This window comes from Tenrec ecaudatus, chromosome 6 (genome assembly GCF_050624435.1).
Source record: "Tenrec ecaudatus isolate mTenEca1 chromosome 6, mTenEca1.hap1, whole genome shotgun sequence".
Taxonomy (NCBI): domain Eukaryota; kingdom Metazoa; phylum Chordata; class Mammalia; order Afrosoricida; family Tenrecidae; genus Tenrec; species Tenrec ecaudatus.
The window spans coordinates 106,015,316-106,021,168 of NC_134535.1; positions in this window are offsets into that span (position 1 = coordinate 106,015,316).

Genomic DNA, 5,853 nt, shown 5'->3' on the forward strand with positions numbered 1-5,853 from the left:
GCATTATGCTGATCATTATATTGATCAACAATACTGTGCTGCTGTCCATTTAATTTTTATACATAAAGGACTAGAATACATTTCATTTCTGTATTTTCAGGATTTATTGTGGAGAATAAAATCTACTGAAGCTAGTTTAAGCAAGAAACAATTCTTACGGGGTCTTAAATGGCTTAGGAGCAGGTGAAATGACTGAAATTTTAAGGGCAACTCAAAGCCATATCAGGGAACTGGACCATTGAAGGAGTTAGACTTCCTTTTACAATCAGGAAGCTGCATGTTTCAGAACCACACGGTCATTCATAATCAGAAATTTATTGTCAGAAGTACTGCTTCAGAACAAGTTCATGTTCATTATGATCCATACCAGCAAACTGGATCCTCTCCCACCCCTCACCCCCTGACTCTGATATCCAAGAAGCTAGTTACTACCCAATGGGTTATCCCAGAAAGCCAAACACTTAACCACAGCTGTGCTTGCTAGCAATGGCAACAGAGGATGGTTTGCTCTCACCAAGGTGTATCTGAGCAACTTGTCCTGAGTAAATTCTGAGACACAGCTGCAAGGAGTCTGGGAGCTTTCCAGCCTCTGCTATGGCAGGCACATTAGGAGAATGATAGAATGAATGCTGATCGCCAATCTACAAAATCCATCACCGGCACAATCAAACGTAATCTTATATTCATTTGAATTTAAACAAGTTATGCCTCTGAACCTTGCATGATAAGTGGAAGTATTTTTGCATTTATCATTTTTTGCATTTATCATTTTAAAACACAGAACGATCTCCACTTCCAGTGATAAATTACAAATTCATTGTATTTTTGATTAGGGATAAGAGTCTTATAAATTTTAATACAAATGTGCCCCCAGAAATATTTTTCTTTAGGATAAAATTTTGTTTTAGTTATAAAAGCTTCTAACTTTTAACAAGGAGTATTAATGCAGGAATTTTGTCCACATACAATAATATATGAGCTTTTGCTATCTGTACTATATTACAATAGATACAGTAGATATTAAAATTTAATAGACACATATCCCATCTCCCCTTTCTTCAAGTAACTCAGATTATAGTGGGAATAGAAACAAGCATGAAAAGATAGGCTTTCCAATTTCAAAGGTCTGCCCTCAAATGTCTCAAATTTACCAGATATATAACATCGATATTTGTCAATGTCTATCCGATTTATTGTCTGAGCATGGGGCGAAACATACCTTTCCACTTGAAAAAGCCGCTGTGCTTGTGCTTCTGACAAGAGAACATATGAAACGTACCACTGGAGCACGCTACAGCTCGATTTCAGCTTTAGCTGTGCCCATGGAACTCCTTAGAAGGAGAAAGGAAAACAATGTTGGCAAAACCGTTTGTTGAATATTTTCAGAGTCATCAGTTTCAGTGATTGTACAACCGTCATTGGGGATATAATTTACAAACCATAAATTTAATCATTTAAAGTGTGCAATCCATTCCCTTTTAAAACATCAACTAGACACAAATTGGGAACATTTTTTCACCCCAACAGGAAGCTTCTTGCCCCATCAGCCACATTCTCTATCCCCTTTGCTCCTGGCCCAAGAAAACTACTCATCTGCTTTCTAAAGGACAATGATTTTTAAGTTAGGGGGAATATTTTTGTTTAAATAAAAGTACTGCATTTTCATATTCACTCACATTGAGTTCTCTAATTTTAGTCTTTAAATTAGGGCAATTCATTGTTACCCTTCTTAGAAGGCCTAGATTAATTTGATTTTTTAAGAATAAGTCTACCAAATGGGTCCTTCCTTTTCTTCCTCCATGGAAATTTTTGAAAGTCTTCCTTTGCATCCTCAGAACCTGGAGCGAAAGGACAGTTGGTGCACAGGAAAGCAAATATTAGCATGAGCGGTTCCAAAGCCCCTTCCTTAAGCAATTAACAGGGCGTTTGCATGACTAAAAATAATTCAGTAGCTTGCATTTTCTCCCCCAGTGACTTAGTGAAAGCAAACAACAAAAGTTCTAAAATACATGAACAACCGCGCTTTTGTTAAATGAGCTTTTTAAGGTTCAGGCCTGTTCAGACGTTAGAGGTAAACTTGTTGTGTAGGGTGGGCAGATGGCTTTGTATTCTATTGCCAGTGACCTCAATTCTTACTTGAACCTTCACTATTGCTAAAAAAAATTGCAATAATAACCAAAAAATATTCCTAGTTCTCTTTGCAATGAAAATCTTATTTGTTGAAAACAAATATTTAATTATTAGAGACAAAGTGCCATAAAGTGATGTCCTTTCCAAAATAGTAGACTCAACAGGAAGAAGGAACCAAAAAACATATTCTAATTGTGGTAAGGCGGTAGACTTTGGCATCTTAAAATTGACTTGGTATTTCAGAAGGAAAAGTTACTATAATGCTTGCCAAGTATATTTGTTAAATTTTATTTTTCTTATTAGTTGATGTCTTGGTGAGTCATTACTGTGTAACAACACATGACACCAAATTTTAGTAGCTGAAAACAAACATAAACACGGATTATATCTCATAGTATCTACAGCATCAGAAATGTGGGGGAGGCTTGGTTGAGAATGTTGGGTTCCAAATTCTCAGCTGACCTCGTTGGATGTCATGTGAGGTTGAAACCACATGGGTCTGCATCTGCTGGAGAGAAAAGGGTTGGTCTGTTTGTTCCTTTGCTTGTTTGTTATTTAAAGTCTGGACTTAGCTAAAGTGGCTCTACCATGGGGTTGGCAAGATGACAATGGCTATTGACAGGAGGTCAATTGCTGTCTACATAGATCTCTGTTTACGGCTGCTTAAATATCCATGCTATGATACCTGGATTCTCCTTAAGTCAGTAATCAAAGGCAATGAGGCACCAGACCCAAAGTCATGAGCCATCACCTCTGTCTACTTCACTGGTTCAGTGTAGAATAAAAGGATGCAAGGGTTTGAAGATGAAATAAGAAGACTCACTAGGTATCATTTTGGAAATTTTATATTAAGAAGTCCTGTAGGTAATTTTAAAACATGACAAAACACTGAAATATTCATCTCATTTTGAATCTTAAAACATGTGTGCCTGTCTCTGTCAGAGTAGGTCTGGGTGGAAGATGTTTACCTATGATTCAGTGACAATGCAGAGATATTTGCATGAGTGGATCAGTGTTTCCCTAAGTGGGTGAAACCAGCTCTGGTTCATTCTGGGATGCTCCAAGGGGGCTGCAAAGAAATGCCTACACTTTAGCCTGGATTATGGGCTATAGGGCAATGTTTTTCATTGCCAGGGCTTGCTGAGTAATTTTTTTTTCTGAAACAGGGCAGAGGGAAAAAAGTTTAGAAACGTATGGTGTTGATATTAACAAACTATAGATAAAATTGAGAAGAATGAGAGTCTCAGAACACTTCATGGTGCTCATGTGGAATCTGTACACAGACCTAGAGGCGAACTTTGAAACAGAACCAGGAGACATATCATGGTTTACATTGGGAAAGTTGTGTGTAAGGGTTGTATCCTTTCCCCAGCTTATTCAATCCATCTACTGAGCTACTAGTACTCTGAGAAGCTAGACTACCTAAAGAAGAAGAGAGACTCAGGGTCAGAGGAAGACTCATTTTGGCATTCACTATGCAGAAGACATAACCTGGCTCCTTGAAAGCCAGGAGGAATTAAAGTACTCGCTGATGAAGATAAACAACTGAAGCCTTCAGTATAGATGGCAACTCAATGCAAACAAAAAAACAAACAAAAAATCCTTACAATTTGACCAATAGATAGCATCATGATAAACACAGAAAAGACTGAAGTTGTCAAGGATTTAATTTAATTGCTTAGACCCACAAGCAATGCTCACTGAAACAGAAATTAGGACATCAAATGATGTACCGCATTGCACAAAGCTGCTGCAAAAGATCACCTTGAAGTGAAGTACAAAGGTGTCACTTTGAGGACTAGGGTGTGCCTGTCCATGGTATTTCAGAGGCATCTCACCTCATATGCAAGCGAAAGCACAGCACTGAATGAGGAAGCCTGGAGAAGAATGCAGGATACGGAAAGGACCACCGGCCGCTTCAGAACACAGTGCTGTTGGAATAAGGATAGCCAGCGGGCTGCGTGGAGAGGAGGACCGTGAGATTTCATCTTACGTACTTTGAACATGTTATCAGGGCGAAACCAATCTTTGGAGAGAGACAGCATGCCTAGGCAGGTAAACAGTGAGCACAAAGGAGGAAGACTCTCGATGAGATGGACTGACACAGTGGTCGGAACAATGGGCTCAAACATAAGAACAATTATGAAGATGGTGCAGGACCTCGCAGTGTTTTGCGCTAAGAGTGCATAGGGTCGCTATGAGTCAGAATCAACTTAAGAGCATTAAGTGTGTGTGTGTGTGTGTGTGTACACTCCATTCTCGTGGGTAGATTTCAATTCATAGCGACCCTGTAGGAAAGAGCAGAATTGCCCCCATAGAGTCTTAGAGGCTGTCAATCTTTCAAAGAGCAGACAGCCTCATCTTTCTCAGAGTAGCTGGTGAGCTTGGACCACCAACCTGGCAGTGAGCAGTCCAATGCTTAACTCACTATGTCACCAGGGCTCATTCCTGTCTGTACACGTGAGAGGGCTTTCAAAGTTCATCCAGATGGAATCAGAAGATCCTAGAATTCTTCCATAAACTCTTTAAAGCCTCTACGTGTATGCATGTGTACATATGCCTAGGTGATACAGTAGGCTGAACATTGAACATTTCAAACCTTGAAAGTGTGAAGCCACTAGCCACTTCAGCAGAGCAAGATGGGGGAGTCTGCTTTTGTAAGAAGCGACAGCCATAGAACCCTGATGCAGCAGGCACACGTGTGAGTTAGAACTGACTTCCTGGCTAAGGGCTATATGAGGACAGATACTTAAAGTTTTTACATATAAAAATCTATGTGGAATGATGGAAGTCGGACAAAAGTGGATAACAATTTTAAATTCTAGGCAATTAATTTAATTATCTCTTCCACGAGGGCATGCTACATAGCCAATCCAATCTGAAGGGATTTGTCAGCCATGAGAAAATCCTCTCAGAATCTTATCTGAAGGATATCTTTGGAACATTCTTTCTGAATGATGTCCTCTGCCAAAAATCAGATTGGAAATTTAACCCCAGACCCAGGGCTGTGGCTCTTCCTCCAGTTTTCCTAGGAAACTCAGGTTTTCTCTTGGTCCTAAGAGGAAGAACGCCTACTAGAAACCCAACAACTCGGCGAGACCAGAGCATGGACATGGGTACAGAACAGAGCTGGAAACACAGGGAATCCAGGACAGATAAACCCCTCAGCACCAATAATGAGAGTAGTGGCAATACCAGGAGGGGAAGGGCAAGGTGGATGGAGAAAGGGGAAACCTATCACGTGATCTACATATAACTATCTCTCAGGGGGACAGACAACAGAAAAGTGGGTGAAGGGAGACATCAGTCAGTATAAGACAAGAAAAAATAATAATTTATAAATTATCAAGGGTGCATGAGGGAAGGAGGGGAAAACATGAGAAGCTGATACCAAGTAAAAAGAAAATGTTTTGAAAATGATCATGGCTGCATGAATACCTTCTTTTATTAAATTGGAACTCTATGATGCTTACTCTCCCGACACAACTGCTGGAGCCAAAGGGGGTGAACAAGTAAATGTGGTGAAGAGGGCTGATGGTGCCCAGCTATCAAAAGAGATAGTGACTGGGGTCTTAAAGGCTTGAAGATAAACAAGCAGCCATCTAGCTCAGAAGCAACAAAGTCCACATGGAAGAACACACCAGCCTGTGTGATCGAGTGGTCCCGAAGGGATCAGTTACCAGGCATCAAAGAACAAAAAATAATATCATTGACTGCACACCT